We start from the raw sequence: 21,211 nt of genomic DNA on the forward strand, positions 1-21,211 counted from the left end.
ATACTTATTCATTTATTTGGCTGTACTAAGTTTTAGTGGCAGCATTCAGGAATTTTAGTGGCAGCATGTGGGATCTAGTTCCCTGACCAGGGATTGAACCCAGGCCCCCTGCATTGGGAGCCCAGGGTCTTAGCCACTGGACCACCAGGCAAGTTCCGCTGCTTTTTGTTTTTAGTTAATAGTTCTTTGGCCTGGCTTCTGGAGCAAAATATGGTATTCGTCCATCAAGTTCTGAGTCACCATTGATTTTCTGGATCATCTCAGGTGGGACCCCTTCCTTAGCCTCTTTTTGGATATCTGTGAATTGGAAAATTCCAGGTCATTTTTCTGTATAGTTCTAGGGATATAGAAAAACCAGTAAGGCTGTGTTCTACACGATAAAATAAGTATTGGGGTGGGGGAAGAGTCTAGACTCAACTTTCTGTGATGTTTTCATAGATGCGAAAGGCAACTTGAGAACATTTACACCTTGGCACTTCTATCACGGGGCTTCCCCGGTGGGACAGCAGTGTAGAATCTGCCTCTAATGCAGGAGACCCGGGTTTGATCCCTAGGTTGGGAAGATCCCCTGGAGAAGGAAATGGCAACCCATTCCAGTATTCTTGGCTGGGACATCCCATGGACAGAGGAGCCTGGCGGGCTGCAGTTCATGGGGTCGCAAAAGAGTCGGACATGACTTAGTGACTAAAACAGCAACAACCTTCTATCACATGTGACAGAACTACAGTACAGATGTGACAGGGGTCCTAAAGGACTTAATGGCTGGCTGACTCCAGGACACAAAGCCTCCAATTCTGAAACCATGCCCCTCCCCCATTATACTTTGCTCTTTCCCCATTGCCTTTGTTTAAGGTACCTTGTCAATTCTCAAATCTTAGACCTTTAGGCTCCTGGGTGCACCACTCAAAAGAAATCATTCTATGTAGATGTGAATGTAATTAAAGTTGCTTTTCTTAACAATGTGGTAAGATTGACATTTTAGCAGCTTAAGTCCTTTTTTTCCCCCTGACAGATTATTTTCTTTATTCAGATAAAGCCTGTGTTCTATTTTGAATGCTGGGAGAAGGCAGATTTTTTTTTTTTTTTCATTTAGAGTTTGAGGCAATTAGAGCTACAGATTAATTTCTCACATGAAGAGGAATGTTTTGTCTTCAGATCTGCACCTGCTCAACCCCCATTTCCAGAGAATCGTCCTAAGTTATAGTACTAGAGAGGAAGAGGAAATACTTAGCACAGTCAGAGGGAATCACTAATGGCAAATCAATAATGGAGTATTTCAGAACTCTAAGGAGACATAGTGTTATGGAAAATGGTGGGATCATTTAGGTATGGTTTCACTTGTGTGGGGTTACTGGGAAGAGCCAGAACTGACCATCAAGCATCAAAGAACTATCTGTCTTTTGTTGTCTTTGTTTAGCTGCTAAGTCATACCTGACTGTTTCGTGACCCCCATGGACTATAGCCTGCCAGGTTCCTCTGTCCCTGGGACATGTCTCCTGGTTCTTTCCAACAACAAATTCATGTGTGCCCCTTACCTCTCTGTGCCACCCTCAAAAGTGCTTCTCCTTTTATATTTCTGGTCTTTGTTAAGAGTGTCAATGTCCTCAGCTAGCCACGCCAGAAATCTTGGGGCCATCTTTGATGACTCCTTATTCCTGTTTCTCTATCATGGCCCAGAGTTGACTTCTTTTTAAAATTATTTATTTACTATTTATTTATTTATGGCTGCACTGGGTCTTCATTGCTGTGCACGGGCCTTCTTTAGTCGCAGTGAGTGGTGGCCACTCTGCATTGCGGTGTGCAAGCTTCTCATTGCACTGCTTTCTCTTGTGGAGCATGGCTCTAGGCCCTTGGGCTCAGTAGTTGGGGCGTTTGGGTTCTAGGGTGTGCAGGCTTCAGAAGTTGCAGCACGCAGGCTCGATAGTTGGGGCTCGGGGACTCTAGAGCACAGGCTCAGTAGTTGTGGGGCATGTGCCTAGCTGATCCGAGGCATTTGGGATCACTAGGGATTGAACCCATGTCCCCTGTATTGGCAGGCGGATTCTTATCCGCTGCACAACCAGGGAAATCCAAGAGGTGGCTTCTTAACCTAGCATCCATTCCTTCCCTCTCCCATTGCTCACAGCCCGCAGATCTCCTTTGAAGAATCACTTCCTTACCTTGTATTTGCTATGCAGTTTGGGTAAAATTTACCCTGCCCCTCATCCAAGGGGTGGGCTCCTGATTAGACTCAGTCAGCATAATTCTGTCTCATGTCACAGAGATCGGCTCAGAGGTCCAAGCTGTTCCGTGTATGGGCACTTCTTTACCCCAGAGTTTGGTTCCATTTGATCCAAGTGGAGTAAATGCAGGACTTCTCTGTATGAAGGCTGGAGGAAGGAAAACCTGTGCATTTTTTTTTTTTCCTTTGAATGAGGTGGTATGCAAATATGAGGTCTGGAGGAGCCAAGCCCATTTTTCTACCATGAAGGTCAGCAAGATGATACTGTTGCAGAAACCAGTAATCAAGAAACCAAGTACCACCCTCGGGGAGTTGGAGAACTCAGGTTTGTTATGCCCTCAGGCCCAGAGCTCTGAGCCCCAGACGAAGCGGTTGCAGAGTTTTTATAAACCTACTATAGTGGGCAACACAACTGCTAATAGGCTGGTTTAAACCAAGCGGTTTCACGCGCGTGGGAACAGCAGTCAAGATGGGGAGGGGGATGCCTGACCTTTACAGACAGGCATGCTTAAGCAGGTTTGCAGGGTTGGGCAATTGCAAAGAGCAGGACAAGGGTGAGTGAGATAAGCTCCAGTTCCTAGTATTGTAAGTCCCCACTTTCTGAGACTGCGTGACCTACATGATCCAGACATTGCAAGGAGCAAGCTTGAGTTACAGAGGCAGAAGGAGCAGGAGGTGATGTAAAATTTTAACGTTTCCTCTTCAATACAGACCATTCCTCCAGGAGAACAGAGCCAATGGATGATAGGGATACAGAATTGGAGCCCAGGGTTTGTCTTTTTGTGACTGGTTTATTTCATTTAGCGTATATCTCAGGATTCATCCATGTTGTAGCACGTGATAGAGTTTCCCTCCTTGTTAAGGCTGAAGAGCTTTCCACTGTGTGTATACATTACCACATTTAGTTTATTTATTCATCGATGGACATTTAGGTTGCTTCTATCGCTTGGCTTTTGTGAATAATGCTGTTATTAACCTGAGTGTGCAAATATCTCTTCAAGATCTTGTTTTGAGTGTTTTGGATGAATTCCCCAAAGTGGAATTGCTGAATCTAAAAATAGTTCTATTTTTGATTTTTAAAGGAAACTCTATGCTGTTTTCCATCTGACTGCCTCATTTTACAATCCCACCAACAGTGCACAAGGGTTTCATTTTCTCTACATCCTTGCCAACACTTGGTGTTTTCTATTTTTTTTTTTTTTTGATGGTAGCTGTTCCAGTGGATGGGTTTCCCATGTGGCTCAGTGGTAAAGAATCTGCCTCCAATGCAGGAGATGTGGGTTCAATCCCTGGGTAGGGAAGATCTCCTGGAGGTGGAAATGGCAACCCACTCCAATATTATTACCCAAGAAATCCCTTGGTCAGGGGAGCCTTGTGGGCTATAATCTGTGGGATCGCAAAGAGTTGTACACGACTGAGCGACTAACACTTTCTTTTCTTTCTTTCTCACCAGGAATATTCTGAAGGAGTTCCTCAAGCAATTCTGATACCCACCTCCATCTGCATTTCTCACCCCAGGATCACCCCCAAAGGAGATCCTGCATCTTCTGCCCAAATTCTTCCCTATATTCTGACTATGTTCAGTCTCTGCCTTTGCTGGTATTGTTCCAAAATGTTCTTTTCCATATCAACCTTCTGTCACACCCCAGGTCCTCCTGCTCACACCTAGCATACCCCAATGTTCTCTTCTTCACTCTGTCCCCAAATCTTTCCCCCTCAACCCATGGTTAAAATAAAATTCACACCCCTTTTGGCTACCACATTAATTTCCACTTTGGGACAGAAACTTGGCCTCGCTATCACTTGTTTTCTTGGCTTTCAGTCCTACTAGAGGTGAACTCTTAGAGGACCAGGGTTGTGTGGTTTTCATCTTTAGAGCTTTGCCTGGCACACACAGGGCTCAGTCACTAAGTGAGGGAATACATGCCTGAATACATCAAAGAGAATAAAGTCCAGGAGACACTTTGTAAACCAGAAAGTGCAGCAAAGATGGAAAGCATTATTGTTATTTGTTTATTGTATTTATTTATTTATTTGGCTGTGTGGGTTCTTTGATCTTCATTGTGGCATGTGGGATCTAGTTCCCTGACCAGGGATTGAGCTCAGGCCCCCTCCACTGGAAGCATGGAGTCTTAGCCACTGGACCATCAGGGAAGTCCCAGGGTGGAAAACACTGTTACCACTATTTAATAAAACTGGAAAGTCTAGAAAGTCTTCAAATTTTACTTCCGTGTGAATGTCTATCTTGATGTTCCCCAAGACAGAACCGATGACTCCTTTCTGGGGACTCTCTCAGAAGGCTGGATTTGATATTTTCTCCCAGGATTCTTTATGAAAATTACAATTCAGGCACCTGTCGCCCTTTAGGAGAGGGGTGGGACCCCTACATCCTGTGGATCCTGACTCAGGTTCACCTCAGTGCTTGGACCATTAATATCAGTGGATTTTCTGCCCTGCTTTTCCCTCAGGGCAATACCTTCACCTGCACCCATCTTCTTTCCTTCTTCCTTCTTTTTCTTTCAGAGAAAGCAGTAAACCTGTGCTATTCTCCTGTGCCCTTGGGAGTTGAAGATGTGGGTGGATCTAGAGCTTTCCTTAATAGCTGACAGCTAAGGTGTCCACAAGATGGGTAAACACAAGAGGCCACTTTGTCCCCCTGGAGAGGACTTTATGCATGTGGCTTTCTTATCAAAAAAAAAAAAGGAGGAGAAACCAGGGACCAGGGCTGAGAATGAGTAGCACAGAAAATAGAAACTGGGCTGTGTTGAGGAGCAGACTCCTGAGTAGATGCAGAAACCTCACAAGGATCTACTGGTGTCTGTGCAGCGCTAGAAGCATCCTTGATGGAGAAAGGCGCCTGGGATTGCCTGGACTTAATCAGATTGGGCAAAACCTTGTGGGAGCAGCGTTTGAGCTGACCTCTGTGTCTAGCCTGAGATTCAGTGCTTGCCTGAGATTAATATGTCTAGTGTTAGGCCCTGTTTATAGTTCTTGCCTGTCCTCAGATTGGGCAAAACCTTGCGGGAGCAGCGTTTGAGCTGACCTCTGTGTCTAGCCTGAGATTCAGTGCTTGCCTGAGATTAACATGTCTAGTGTTAGGCCCTGTTTATAGTTCTTGCCTGTCCGTGGTGGGGAGGCTGCTGTTTTCCTCCCCGTATAAGATAGAGACCTATATGTGGACTGTGACTAGGTGACCAGCCCAAGGAGGAAGCTGGGGGGAAGGGGAAGGGCCAGGGCTGCAGCCGCAAACAAAACTCAAAGCTGGTGGATGGAGCTGGCCAGCGTGACCCAGTATCACAGGATCCTGGGGCAGGAGGAAATCTTAGAGATCACGCTGTGTGCCCTTTACTGTACGAGGACCCTTAAGATGAGGCCTCAGAGAGGTTAAGTGACTTGCCCACGGTCATTCAGATAAACAGAGCTTCATCGGGATTGCAGGTCTCACAGCTGACAGGCTAGTGCTCTGTCCACAGTACCACAGATTGGGCATTTGGGTAGAAAAAAATGGGCTTTATGGAGGTCAAACCAAGGATAGTCCTTCATCCTCAAGGGCTGGGAGCCCATGGGTGGGTCATGAGAGAAGCTGGTTTGGACCAAGGAGATGTTGAGATGGGGCAGAGAGTAGCTCTTCACTCCAGGCATAGATCGTGTTTGTTTTATCCAGCAGCTTATTAGATCAGTTCTGTTCCTACTTGCTAATTGTCTACTTGTCCTATATAAGGCTGACTTCCTCCTTTCCTCTGCCCTTCCCTTCTTTCCTTCTCCTTTTCCTTCCTTTCTTTCTTCTTGCCTCTCTCTTATCCTCCTTCCCTCCCTTCCTCCCTCTCTTCCTTCCAGCCTTTATTTTCCCTTCCTCCCTGTCTCTCTCCTTCCTCCCTCCTTTTTTTCCTGAGCACCACTCTCTGGTCAGATGTCATGTACTGTCGATCAGAGATGGAAAAGATCCATTTCTGTCTTCCATGAAAACACACAACACAATAGAGAGGGGAAGAGATGAGCAGGGATGGGGTGCTGATGGGGGATTCATCTTTGACCCAAGGATTCCTCAGGGGTCTCATCACAAGGAAAAACACTGGTAACTGAGTGAGGTGATGGATGCTAACTAGACTTAACGTGGTGGTTATTTCACAGTATATACAAATATCCAGTCACTGCGCTCTATGCCTTAAACTTATAAAATGTTGTATGTCAATTATATCTCAGTGAAACTGAAAACAATTTGTTGATTTAGAAAACTAATGACTCTGAAATGAGTTGCAAAGGCAGCATACAAAGACTGCCCCCTTGAATTTGGTGTGTTTCCCTTCCAGTGTAGAAGACAGTGTGGCTGGGATTCCTCAGCCTATATTTCAAACTCCTTCTCTCTAAAGGGCTGATTATTATAGAGTCTGAAAAGTCCAGCACCCTCTCCCTAGACTCCCTTGCAGTCCCACTTCTGATGTGATTTATTTTATTTTTTAAAAGGTTTATCTTATTTATTTGTTATTTGTTTGGCTGTGCTGGGTCTTACCTGTAGCTTGAGGGATCTTCCATCTAAGTTGCGGCATGTGGGGTCCAGTTCCCTGACCAGGGATTGGACCCAGGCCCCCTGCATTAGGAGTGTGGAGTCTCAGCCACTGGACCACCAGAGAAATCCCCTGGTGTGATTTAGATCCCACCAACTGGTTACCCTGGCGGGAGAGGCACCTTTGGAGGTGGGAGGGGCAGGAGGCTGCACTGCAGCAGATGTGTGGTTCTGAATTCAAAGGTATATCGACAGCTTTGGGATTTGACCAGGAAGTTCCTGATTGTGGCAGGAGACCTGGCAGTCTAGCTCTGTGGTGTGAGTTTGAAAGCTGTTTTAGAAGGTCAGGGTAGCTCTCTCTCCAAAGCCCTCTGCCTCTGCTACTGTGAGCCGTGAGTATAATTCCTTGCAAATCTCCTTCTATTTGAATCAGTGAGAGTGGATTGTGTTATTGGCAACTTATCTTGATTACTACAGTTTTGCAGGGGGCGTGCATGCATGTTTGGTGTCTCAGTCATGTCTTTGTGACTCCATGGACTGTAGTCAGGCAGGCTCCTCTGTCCATGGGATTTTCCAGGAGTGGGTTGCCATTTCCTCCTCCAGGGGATCTTCCTGACCCAGGGATCAAATCTGTGTCTTCTGGGTCTCCAGGGACAGATGCCTAAACTTTAGGGAAGGTAGAGTTCATGTCAGTCGATTCTCTTTCTCACTATTGTATCCACATGGAGCAGTTATGAGAGAAACAGACTGCACATCTTCTCAAATAATAGAATCTTACATGTTATTTGAGATAGAGTGTGTGTGTGGTTTTTTTTTTTAATCCAGTTACCTTGCAATCTGGAACTGGAGAGGAAACAGGAAAGCTAGTAGGAGGCTATGGGGCTGTAAATCTAATAAGAAAGTAACAGAAAGTAGGAGTCAGTTGACCTGTTGGGAGACACAATAGTAAGACACTGCAGGAGGGTACTGCGTACTGAATGTGTGTGTACCCCCAGACTCAGATACTGAAGTCCTGATTCCAACAATGTGGATTTTGGAGACAGTCTTTGGGAGGTACTTGGGTTTGGAAGAGATCATCAGTGGAGCCCTCAGACTAGGATTGGGGCCCTTATAAGGGAATGAAGAGACCAGAGTTCGTTCTATGCCACATGAACACGCAGTGAGAGGGCAGTCATCTACGAGCCAGGAACAAGGCTCTCCCCAGATGTCAGATCTGCTGGCACCTTGATCTCGCACTTCCCAGCCTCCAGAGCTGTGAGAAATAAAGGTTTGTTGTTTAAGGCACTCAATCAATATTATGTTTTGTTATAGTAACCCAAGCAGGCTAAGACTGAGGGGTAGCTGATACAGTAGTGAGCCAAACAAAGTTCTTGCCTGGGGCTCACCTTCTAAGAGCGGATTACAGACAGAAAACAAAGTGACGATGAAACATGTGATCGTGTGTGCTTAGCTGCTTGGTCGTGTCTGACTCTTCATGATCCCATGGACTGTAGCCAGCCAGCCTCCTCTGTCCAGGGGATTCTCCAGGCAAGAATACTGGAGTGGGTAGCCATTCCCTTCTCTAGAGGATCTTCCCGATTCATGGATCAAACGCAGGTCTCCTGCACTGGCAGGCGGGTTCTTTACCGGCTGAACCAGCAGTGAAGCCCTAAATATGTAACATGTCAGGTCAATTCACTAATGGTTTAGTAGACGCTTGCCTCAATTTTTTTAAAGAAATTTGTAAGAACCTTGTGGGAAAAAGGTCTACCATTTTGTGACCCCAAATAACCCTAGCACCAGACTCATGGTGAGTCATAGAGAAATGCTTGTCAACTTATAATTTGAGGTGAGCTGGATTTGCATGGCAAGACTCAGCCTCGCTTATGTAACTCCAAATGCCATGAACAATTTGCCTCTTTCTGGGTTGGAAGTAATATTCCTAAGGTCCCTTCTAGCACTAAGAGCTATGGATTTTTTTTTCCTTCTTAACTACCATGATTGTTTTAAAAATCAAATCGTACAAACATAGACCGAACATATATAATGTTTATTTCAAAATGACTTGGTTAAGGAATAGTATCAAAAGGAAAGAGAAGGAATTTTATTAAAATCTTTATAAACATGGTCCCAAGTGTACTGCTCTAATATGTGCAATTAGCCTATATTCTCCCCTTCAAAATGGATTTTTCCCTCCAAACCTACATAAATTTTGCTTTATGGCCTTTTGCCTTCTATATCCATATATCATTAAAACTTTATTGCTTTAATACAAAATTGTATGCTCTTTCTGATTACAACCAAGCAAAATTGTGTTCACATAGACTAGAGCCAGGAGAGAATAAGTCCTGGGTGAGAACAGTGAGATGCATGGTTGTTCTTTTTTCTCCCTTAGGTGACCCTTGAGTGCTATTTTTTAACTTTTGTGCAAGACTAAAATTTACTAGTGATTCAATTTGAAAAAAATGTTGCTCTAAAAAGAGTTTAAAACCCAGGAGAGCAACCCCTCCCACTGGCATCAGTGAAGGGGTGCCCTTGCCTGGGCTTAATGCACCTACAGACTGCAGAAAGGATTTCCTTGCCCCAGGTGCCCAGCCTCTAATGTCCAGGATCTCAGATTCAGAAGGGCCTCAGAATTTTCTGGAATGGCCTAGTTTGGGGAAGGATTGGGCAGGGAGACCGGGCAGGCTCAGTGATCAGTTACTACCACTGAGCCTCCTTTGCACCCCCGTTTGTGTTCTCTGGGCTCCCTGGTGCACAGATGGTAAAGAATCTGCCTTCAGTGTAGGAAACCTGGCTAAAATCCCTGGGTCGGGAAGATCCCCTGGAGAAGTGAACGGCTACGCACTCCAGTCTTCTTCCCTGGAGAAGTCCATGGACAGAGAAGCCTGGTGGACTGCAGCCTATAGGATCACAAAGGGTCGGACAAAACCGAATGACTGAACAACATAGAATACTCTGGTTGAGGTGACCAGAGAGGTCTCAAACCCAGAAACTCAATGTAGTCACCCACCCTAATCAAATCAATAGGACCTCCTTAGATTTAAAGACAGCATTGCTAGATAAACTTGGACTTACTGCTTAAAAAAGAATTCTATTATTAATTCACAAAGCAAGGAACTTCCAACTTGCTAGGCAAATACACAGTACTAGGCATTCAACACACACAGGTTTGCAAGGACAGGAAGGCAAGGTCCTCCACTGGAGGTGGGGAAGGAGTAGAGGCTGTTGGTGTATGTTGGGCATTTTTAAAAAATTCTTTTTATGTATTTAACAAATTTCTTTGACTGTTCTAGGTTTTAGTGGGGATCTTAGTTCCCAGACCAGGGATTGAACCTAACTGGGAGCATGCATTGGGCCGCCTGCATTGGGAGCATGGGATCTTAGCTACTGGACCACCAGGGAAGTTCCTATATTGGTCATTTTTAAGACAAAGTTCCAGACAGCCAATTCAAAAGCAGACTTACTGGCTTATGCTATGGTCTGAATGTGTGGCCCCTGCATTCATATGTTGCAATCCTAACCAACCTGGTGATGGTTTTTGGAGGTGGGGCTTTTGGAAGTGAGGTAATGAGAGTAGAATCTTCATGAATGGGATTAATGCCCTTGTGTAAGAGCTCCCTCGTCCTCCTCATGAGGACACAGTGAGAAGACTCTGAGGAGGCTGGTTTTCAGGGTACGTCAAATCTGCCAGCACCTTGATCTTGAACTTTCCAGTGTCTAGATCTGTGGGAAATAAATTTCTATTGTTTATAATCCTTCCAGTTTGTGGTATTCTGTTAAAGCAACCCAAAGGTGCAAAGACAGCCTACATCGATAAAAATCCAGTTCTGCACTCAGCTTGACTGAGGGAGTCTAACAAGTCAACAGACCTGAGTTATTCTGTCTCCAGATCCTGGTCACCTGTGCAGCCTTCACTCTGAAGCCAGCCCCTCCTCTCAAGGAGCCTCAGAGCTCCAAGGATACATTATTCTGACTTCCAGGCTCATTCCCTAGGACAACCACTTTTTTCAACCATTCCTGTGTTGGGTTCTTTTAGTTAGTCACTTTTATATTCTCTGAGACATATAGTGATATGATAATATTGTTGTTGTTTAGTAGCTTAGTAATGTCTGAGTCTTTTGCAACCCTACTGGGAACTTACAGGGAAAGGAATTTTAAGAACCAGTTTTGTTTTGTCAAGTTGACCCATTACAAAGCCACCACACTCTCAGATCTAAAATTCTGCTCAGAAAGATGATGTGAATTATTCAAAGCACAATAATTTTTTAGCGGTAGAACTCAGACTAGAAAGAGGTCTCTTGATTATCAATCAAGTGCCTTTTAAAAAGTTTTTCCCCTTATTATAGATATAATATATTATTATTTTTTAAAAATTGAGTAACATAGAAAAGTTAGGTGAGATTGAAGATTACTCATAGTTCCATCATTTAAGTTCAATGGTTGCTAATTCCTTTTGTCTTTTTCTATGCATATCTGCTTGTATTTCCATAATTATACATACATATATATTTTCATATGCACCGAAGTCTTTATTAGCATCATAAAACTATTTGTCTAAAAATAGACATTAAGGATACTTCTTTTTTAAAGAAGAAGGGCTTTTAAATTTTTATTATTTATTTAATTTGGCCATGCTGCATGTCATGTGGGATCTTAGTTCCACAACCAGGGATTGAACCTGTGTCCCCTGTGGTGGAAGCACAATCTAAACCACTGGACCACCAGGGAAGCCCAAGAATACTTCTAATTTTGTTGCTATTACAAATACTGCTGAGTATACAAAAAGTGCTGAGTATCTTTGTGTATATATTTTATCCATTTTATCCTTATGAGAAAATCTTCAATTTGAAAGTAAACACCCTGATATTGCTTTCATCAAAAATTTTACCCATTGACCAGAATATCTGTCTTCCTAAACCTTTGCAACATTGGATATAATCTTTTAAATATTTTTATTACCAAACTTTATTTTTTCATTGTTGCAATTTGTATTACTTTGATTACTTGAGAAGGTGAAAATTTCATCTGAGTTTGTTAATTAATTGTGTTTAATTTTGGTGAATTGTTTCTTTATCCACTTGTTAATTGAAGATCTTAATTTTTTTGTGTCATATATTTACTCCTTGTTATTTTGTTTAAAACTTTTCCCTCTAATTTGGCACTCTTAACTATGTCATAGTCATAACTATGACAAAACAATGGGGCCCTGGAAGCAGAAGCACTGCCATGCAGAAGGTGGGGACAAACTGACATTTGGAACCATTCTGATCAAGAGTTCTGACTGATGTTTGTTGAGGAGATGAGTCATTAGAGGTCAAAGGTAACCCCCGAGCAGATTAACAGGGTCAGGTGGGGGCTGGGAACAAGACAGAGGGTGGTGAAGGGCACAGGCTCTGGGGTGTCTTTAAAATCAGGAAAAAGTATTTGATGAGTGGATGTGATGGGAACAGTTGGAGAAAGTGACTCTGATATCTTTGACTTTATAGGCAAGGACTGTCCTCAGATTTTGGAGAAAGCTTCTTTGAAAAAGTTCAGATGACAGATGGATGCAATTTCATTCCCCAGGATGAAGGAAAGCTGCTCAAAAACAAAATTATGACAACTGCATATAAGGGGATCCTAAAAATTTAAACTTGGAGAAAAGAGCCAAAATATTTTGCTTTTTAATGTATGGAGAACAGTGGGAAATGTGTTTGAATAGGGATTTTATTTTGGAATGATGAGTGAATTCTCTACAATTATAGCTTGTAACTATCACATAGCTCATATATATTGCAAATATATATGTTAAGAACAGAAAACATAAATGATTAAGGGGAGGGTATTCCCTTATCTGAAGAAGGCTTTATTTGTCTTGAAGAGGGCTGTTGAGGAGAGAGTTTCTGACCAGGTTTGAAGTAGACAGGATAAGGAAGGGGATTTTACAGAAAGTTACTAGGCTGTGTTTACAGAGGTGAGATTATGTAAATTAGTCAGTGATAGTTATTTCAGAAACCACTAAGTACATGCAAGATGATCTAAACTTCAGACAGACCTGAATTCAGATGCCAGTCTGTGTTTGTGGCCATTTGACTCTAGTAAAGGGTAAAACCTCTAACTACGTCTCTGAAAACAAGGTTAATAATTCACTTTTTACACATTGTTGGGGAGAACGAATGAGCTACTAGCAAAGTGTCTACTGTAGTGTTAAAAAAAGTTGTCTTATCAAGAAACAGTAACCATAATTCATTAATTATTTTTAAATACACTTTTTGAAGTGAACTTATTTTGAAGAGCTCTGATATGCTGTGATATGCTGGCTATTCACAGGTACCTGCTCTTGGATTTTTGCCCATTTATATCAATAACCTCAGATATGCAGATGACACCACCCTTATGGCAGGAAGTGAAGAAGAACTAAAGGGCCTCCTGATGAAAGTGAAAGAGTCTAGGTAAACTCCGGGAGTTGATGATGGACAGGGAGGCCTGGCGTGCTGCAGTCCACGGGGTCGCAGGGTTGGACACGACTGAGAGGCTGAACTGAACTGAACTGAATGTATAAATTTTAGTGTCAAGTTGATGCAAGGAAAAATATTTGTTCAAATGGGATCTAACTAATTTGTGAGATACACAGACACATCTGATGTAACAAATAAAATCTCCTCAAAAAAAAAGGGGGGGAATTCACTAAATGTTTCTGTAGCCTATGTAAATTTCCTTTAATGCTTCAATAGAAGTGAGTTAATAGTGGTATCCCCTTTTGCTTTTTTATTGTCTGTCAAACTGTACCTTTTGCTAAAGAACTCCAAAACTGAACTGTTTGTGCTGCAGTTCATAAAGGTTGTATCTTCTTTAAGATGCTTTTGGGACTTATTTTTAGAAAGAGAAACAAAAGCAAATTCCAAAACTTCTCCTTATATATGTTAATAGGATTAGAAAGAAAAATTACTGTTTTATCTTGAGATTAAAAGCCCGGATTTTTGTTGTGGTTGTTGTTTAGTTGCTAAGGCATGTCCAGCTCTTTGTACCTCATGAACTATAGCCCACCAGGTTCCTCTATCCATGGAACTTTCTAGGCAAGAATACTGGAGTGGGTTGTCCTTTCCTCCTTCAGTGTATCTTCCTCACCAGGGATCAAACCCTCGTCTCCCCCTTGGCAGGTGGATTCTTTACCACTGAGCTACCTGTGAGACTGAAGCTCTCACTGAGCTTATTGCAATAATTTACAATTATTTCTTTTTAAAAATCTTTATGTAAAATTTATTTATTTATTAGAGTATGGTTGCTTTACAATGTTGTACAACAAAGTGAATTAGCCATCAGTTCATTTCAGTTGTTTAGTCCTGTCTGACTCTCTGTGACCCCATGGACTGCTGCCCGCCAGGCTTCCCTGTCCATCACCAACCCCCAGAGCTTGCTCAAACTCATGTCCATTGAGTTGGTGATGCCATCCAGCCGTCTCTTCTTTTGTTGTTCCTTTCTCCTCCTGCCTTCAATCTTTCCCAGCATCAGGTTCTTTTCCAATCAATCAGTTCTTCACATCACATGGCTAATGTACTGGAGCTTCAGCGTCAGCATCAGTCCTTCCAATGAATATTCAGGACTGATTTCTTTTAGGATGGACTGGTTGGATCTCCTTGCAGTCCAAGGGACTCTCAAGAGTCTTCTCCAACACACAGTTCAAAAGCATCAATACTTCAGTGCTCAGCTTTCTTTATGGTCCAACTCTCACATCCATAAATAGCTATTGGAAAAACCATAACTTTGACTATATGGACCTTTGTCGGCAAAGTCATGTCTCTGCTTTTTAATATTTTGTCTAGGTTGGTCATAGCTTTTCTTCCAAAGAGCAAGCATATTTTAATTTCATGGCTGCAGTCACCATCTGCAGTGATTTTGGAGTCCAAGAAAATAAAGTCTGTCACTGTTTCCATTGTTTCTCCATCTACTTGCCATGAAGTGATGAGCCTAGATGTCATGATCTTCATTTTTTGAATGTTGAGTTTTAAGCCAGCTTTTTCACTTTCCTCTTTCATTTTCATCAAGGGTGGCTCTTTAGTTCCTCTTCACTTTCTGCCATAAGGATGGTATCATCTGAATATCTAAGGTTATTGATATTTCTCCCAATAATCTTGATTCCAGCTTGTGCTTCATCTAGCCCAGCATTTCACATGATGTACTCTGTTATAGAAGTTAAATAAGCAGGGTGACAATATATAGCCTTGACATATTCCTTTCCCAATTTGGAACCAGTCCATTCTTCCATGTCTGGTTCTAACTGTTGCTTCCTGACCTGCATACAAATTTCTCAGGAGGCAGGAAAGATGGTCTGGTATTCCCATCTCTTGAAGAATTTTCCACAGTTTGTTGTGATCCACACAGTCAAAGGCTTTGGCATATCCACTGAAGCAGAAATAGATGAGATGTTTTTCTGGAATTCTCTTGCTTTTTGTATGATCCAAGGGATGTTGGCAATTTGATCTCTGGTTTATCTGCCTTTTCAAAATCCAGCTTGAACATTTGGAAGTTCTCGGTTCACATACTGTTGAAGCCTTGCTTGGATAATTTTGAGCATTACTTTGATAGCATGTGAAATGAGTGCAGTTGTGCAGTAGTTTGAACATTCTGTGACATTGTCTTTCTTTGGGATAGGAATATCCTGTGGCCACTGCTGAGTTTTCCAAATTTGCGGGCATTTTGAGTGCAGCACTTTCACAGCATCATCTTTTAGGATTTGAAGTAGCTCAGCTGGAATTCCATCATCTCCACTAGCTTTGTTTGTAGTGATGATTCCCAAGGCCCACTTGACTTCGCACTCCAGGATGTCTGGCTCTAGATGAGTGATCACACCATCATGGTTATCTGGATTATTAAGATCTCCTTTGTATAGTTCTTCTGTATATTCTTGCCCCCTTAATATCTTCTGCTTCTGTTAGGTCCATACCATTTCTGTCCTTTATTGAGCCCATCTTTGCATGAAATGTTCCCTTGATATCTGTAATTTTCTTGAAGAGATCTCTAGTCTTTCCCATTCTACTGTTTTCCTCTATTTCTTTGTGTTGATCACTTAGGAAGGCTTTCTTATCTCTCCTTGCTGTTCTTTGGAACTCTGCATTTGGATGGGTATATCTTTCCTTTTCTCCTTTGCTCATAGATGTCATCCCTCATGGCCCTTCCTCCCACCCGCCTCCCAAGAAAAGCACAGATTTTAATCTGAATTTTGCCTTCAACCTTGATGTATAGAAAAGTAAAATGTGATCGTATGTAGCTTTGTACTCTTGAAGGCCTTTGTGTGTTTGTTTATTTGTGCCTCATTTCATTTCATAGTTTCACGTTTCCTGTCTTGGCTCTGCTGCTTCCCTTACTGGAAATTCCCTTCCTTTGCTTCTCCATCTGGTAAACTCCTACACAAAATCCAAGAGCCAGATGACTTATCACCTGCTCTATGAAACCTTCCCAGTTCACCCAGGGAGAATGAACGCTACCCTTCTGAATGCACAGCTTCCTAATGTATGGCTATCACACTGGATTGTTAATGAGTGTGTGCTTGCTCAGTCATGTCCTACTCTTTGCAACCCCGTGAACGATAGCCTGCCAGCCTCTGTCCATGGGATGTCCCAGGTAAGAATACTGGAGTGGGTTGCCATTTCCTCTTCCAGGGAATCTTCCCAGCCCAGATATCGAACCCACGTCTCCCAAGTCTCCTGCATTGGCAGGCAGATTCTTCAACACTGAGCCATCTGGAAAATCCTTGGATTGTTAATAGTTTCTGCTAGATTATAAATGCTATGAGGTCTCACTGATTTCTACATTTCCAGCATCTAGCACAGAGCCTGCAGAGTATATACGCATGAGGGACTGAAGCCTGAAGCACAGAAAGTCCTATATGATGAATGGATGGTTTACACTTCTCTTTGTGTTTCAATATGGAGGGACTTAGAACAGGAGGCCCCCAACCTCTGGGATCTAATGCCTGATGATCTGAGGTAGAGCTGATATAGTAATAATAATAATGGAAATAAGGTGCATAATAAATGTAATACATTTCAATCGTTCCAAAACCAACCTCCTAGTCCATGGAAAAATTGTCTTCCACGAAATTAGCTCCTGGTGCCAAAAAGGTTGGGGACCACTGACTTAGAGTAACACTCTGGCTTCCCCTTGCCCCGCTCCCTACTTCACACCTTCTAGGGGAGGAGGTTGATGCCTCTGATCAGCCTATTTTGACTCATCTGATGAGCCAAGGAACCCTGATCAGTTCCTTGGTCAACCTGTTTTGCAGGCAATCAGACCTGACTGGGTGGATAAGTTTAATTCTGGGGCAAAGTGTGAGGAAGTTCACTGCAGCCCTGAATCTATACCAGCTGTTATCTGTGATAAGTCTGACGAGTTGATCTGCAGTCTGGCTGACTCCCCATGTGTCTCCATCTCCATCGGTTTCTGACTCAGGAATGGAAGAAATGCATTATCTATTGCTCCCCTGCTAAGCCCCCAACGTGTGACATCTGTAGAGTGCTTTTCAGTTCACCAAGCACTTCCACATCTATTATTTCAAGGCCTATAAATGAGGTAACAAAGGGCTGTGGGAGTCTGGGGAGCCAGTGATTAATTTCAGTTGGGAAAACCATGTGGAGATGTCTGTTGGTAAGCCTCATTCAGCACAGCTATTGGGCCAGAAGGTTCCTGAACTCTGCCCCTTCCATGTGGTAAGTCACTTCAGTCATGTCCGACTCTTTGCAACCCTATGGTCTGTAGCCTGCCAGGCTCCTTTGTGCATGGGATTCTCCAGGCAAGAATACTGGAATGGGTTGCTGTGCCCTCCACCAGGGGATCTTCCCAAACCAGGAATCGAACCCATATCTCCAGCGTCTCCTGAATTACAGGCAGGTTCTTAACAAATGAGCCACCTGGGGAAGCCCCTGCCCCTTTCGAGCCCTTACAAGAAGAAGGAAACTGGCAAAGGACACCAGCCCATTTCCAGAATTTGCCTCGTCCAACATCTAGTTTTCTTTTCTGGTCCACTGCACACCTAGAGCATCTTTTCCTGATTTCTGATGTCTATTGGTTATGCCTAAAAGGTGGTGCTGTGAAAGTGCTGCACTCAATATGTCAGCAAATTTGGAAAATTCAGCAGTGGCCACGGGACTGGAAAAGGTCAGTTTTCATTCCAATCCCAAAGAAAGGCAATGCCAAAGAATGCTCAAACTACCGCATGGTTGCACTCATCTCACACGCTAGTAAAGTAATGCTCAAAATTCTCCAAGCCAGGCTTCAGCAATATGTGAACTGTGAACTTCCAGATGTTCAAGCTGGTTTTAGAAAAGGCAGAGGAACCAGAGATCAAATTGCCAACATCTGCTGGATCATTGAAAAAGCAAGAGAGTTCCAGAAAAACATCTATTTCTGCTTTACTGACTATGCCAAAGCCTTTGACTGTGTGGATCACAATAAACTGTGGAAAATTCTGAAAGAGATGGGCATACCAGACCACCTGACCTTCCTCTTGAGAAATCTGTATGCAGTAGAACTGGACATGGAACAACAGACTGGTTCCAAATAGGAAAAGGAGTACGTCAAGGCTGTATATCATCACCCTGCTTATTTAACTTATGTGTAGAGTACATCATGAGAAACGGCTGGGCTGTATGAAGCACAAGATTGCCGGGAAAAATAGCAATAACCTCAGATAGGCAGATGACACCACCCTTATGGTAGAAAGTGAAGAAGAACTAAAGAGCCTCTTGGTGAAAGTGAAAGAGGAGAGTGAAAAACTTGGCTTAAAGCTCAACATTCAGAAAACTAAGATCATGGCATTTGGTCCCATCCCTTCATGGCAAATAGATGGGGAAACAGTGGAAACAGTGGCAGACTTTATTTTTTTGGGCCCCAAAATCACTGCAGATGGTGATTGCAGCCATAAAATTAAAAGACACTTACTCCTTGGAAGGAAAGTTATGACCAACCAAGATAGCATAGTAAAAAGCAGAGACATTACTTTGTCAACAAAGGTCCATCTAATCAAGGCTATGGTTTTTCCAATAGTCATGTATGGATGTGAGAGTTGAACTATAAAGAAAGCTGAGCGCTGAAGAATTGATGCTTTTGAACTGTGGTGCTGGGGAAGACTCTTGAGAGTCCCTTGGACTGCAAGGAGATCCAACCAGTCCATCCTAAGGGAGGTGAGTCCTGGGTGTTCATTGGAAGGACTGATGTTGAATCTGAAACTCCAATACTTTGGCCACTTGATGCAAAGACCTGACTCATTTGAAAAGACCCTGATGCTGGAAAGATTGAGGGCAGGAGGAGAAGTGGACGACAGAGGATGAGATGGTTGGATGGCATCACCAACTCAATGGACATGAGTTTGGGTAGACTCTGGGAGTTGGTGATGAACAGAGAGGCTTAGTGTGCTGCGGTTCATGGGGTCACAAAGAGTCGGACATGACTGAGTGACTGAACTGAACTGAACTGATTGGTTATGCATTTGTATTCCTGATTCTTATGTCAAGAAGCCCTGACTTCGTCAACCTTTTCAGACATGCTATTGTGACATGACCTGGCATCCTCTGAGGGTCAGGACCTGAGGATGACTCTCAGATAATGCTCTGTGACTAACGCTCCTTTCCCTATCACATCGCCATAATTCAGGGGGCATGGGACAGCTCTGTGTTCTAACAGTCTATGATCATTGGACTAAATAACTTTGTTCTCAGAGTTATTTTTCCCAATTTTTATTTATTTTTTGGCTTCACCAAATAGTGTGTGGGAATCTTAGTTTCCCGACCAGGGATCATACCATGCCTCCTGCAGTGGAAGTTGGGAGTCTTAACCACTGGATGATCAGGGAAGTTCCTGGATGTAATAATTTTAAAGCAACTGGGTCTCTTTCCTCAGTTGCAGCAAAGGCTTCACGACATCAGAAGCACTGTCATTCCTATGATACACACCAGGTGACTTTGTAGGCACCCTCAGTTCCCTTTGGATGTGGGTCCACTAAAACATCAATGTGAACGTGCTTAAAGGCATTTTGGGAACAAACAGCTTCCACAAAAGTGCCAAATTCTTTTTTTTCATTTTTTAAAAGCCTTTATTTTATATCAGATTATAGCCGATTAACAATGTTGTGATAGTTTCAGGTGACAGCAAAGGGACTCAGCCATACATACACACGGATCCATTCTTCCCCCAACTCCCCTCCTATCCAGGCTGCCACACAACATTGAGCAGAGTTCCCTGTGCTATACAGTAGGTCCTTGTTGGTTATCTGTTTTAAATATAGTAGTGTATACCTGTCCATCCCAAACTCCCTAACTATCCCTTCCCCCAGTCCTTCCCCTACCTCCCTGAAAAGTGCCAAATTCTAATTGACATTGTTTTTCAAAGTGTTGGAATATAATTTGAGTTTCAAGGCAAAGGGAAAAAAATTAGCAGTGGAAGTCAAGAAAGGGAATTTGCAAGCAGAAATGAAACGAGTCAATCTAATTTCGAAGCCTGTCCTGAATCAAGGGTAAAATAACAAACAGGACTTAGAAAAAAGAGTTTTTATAAGGAGCTCCACATCTAAAAGATGATAAATGGCACTTGAGAGGAAAAGCTGCATTAGAAAAATTGTCTTGACAATGAACCCTTTCACAAGCCTGTAGAACTTGTCTCGTACATCTGCTGTAGCCCACATACCAGTCTGTCCCTGGTAGTAGCTGAAGGGTTCTTTTTCTGAGAAAAAATCTGTTTGACTTAGAAGCTAGGAGAAAGGAGAAGGAGTCTCAGAGACTGGAATCCAAATGAGTAATAGAAAAATTCCAAATGCCACCATGACAGGAAAAAGATGAACAAGTCTTCGATCACTGAAAACTCTTCCTATATTGAATTCCATTCTATATGATCTTCCCCCTAAAATTCTTGGCCTGGATTAACATCATCAAGGTTGATTTAGAATCATGATAGAGAATGTGACAGAGGAAATTAAATCAGGAAAATGCATTGTTGGGTGAAATTACCTCTGGAGATCAAACCCTTGGATATGCGACACTGGTGGTTCTGAGTGTCTGTACCCCTTCCCTGATACCAATGGGGCAGAAAGAATGAGGAGGGAAAGACTGAATTCAAAGATAAGGGTGTGCAGGTTTGTGTGGGTAGGGAGTAACGGGCACACACAGGTGGTGCCCACACCCATGCAGGTGAGCAATGCAGAGTGAAAATCAGAACCTAAATGGTGGGGTGAACAGGTGCGGTCAGGTGATGTCCTGGCCAGAAGTTTCTGCTGCAGTATCTCCTTTCTTTGCTTCATGATTCAATTTTCTTTGTTGGTGACATCCCTTATTCAGAAGAGGTGTGTAAGACATTGCAGTCTTTATAAGTGCCGCTTGCAGTTATCACTAAATGATCAGTAATGGCTGCTCACAAACAGGCATTTATGACGAGTACTTCAGTATGAGAAGTTGGACAAAATGATCTCTTGGGCTCTGCCCTGTGGATGTAATTGATCTTAGCAAAACTTTAGGCTGAGCTGGAGCACAGAGCGGAGC

At 43.0% G+C, this 21,211-nt stretch overlaps 1 long non-coding RNA gene across 4 annotated transcripts in view; it reads left to right on the forward strand.

Moving 5' to 3' along the window:
* LOC139039521 (uncharacterized) overlaps positions 1 to 4,434 on the forward strand; it is a 57,808-nt gene extending 53,374 nt beyond the window's left edge. For all 4 annotated transcript variants that reach the window (XR_011492835.1, XR_011492834.1, XR_011492837.1 and 1 more), the window contains 2 exons: positions 2,417 to 2,546; positions 3,675 to 4,434. This is a non-coding gene — a long non-coding RNA (uncharacterized lncRNA). The remainder of the gene's footprint in view (positions 1 to 2,416; positions 2,547 to 3,674) is intronic.
* Positions 4,435 to 21,211: the final 16,777 nt, after the last annotated feature.

Source organism: Odocoileus virginianus, chromosome 18 (assembly GCF_023699985.2).
Source record: "Odocoileus virginianus isolate 20LAN1187 ecotype Illinois chromosome 18, Ovbor_1.2, whole genome shotgun sequence".
Classification (NCBI taxonomy): domain Eukaryota; kingdom Metazoa; phylum Chordata; class Mammalia; order Artiodactyla; family Cervidae; genus Odocoileus; species Odocoileus virginianus.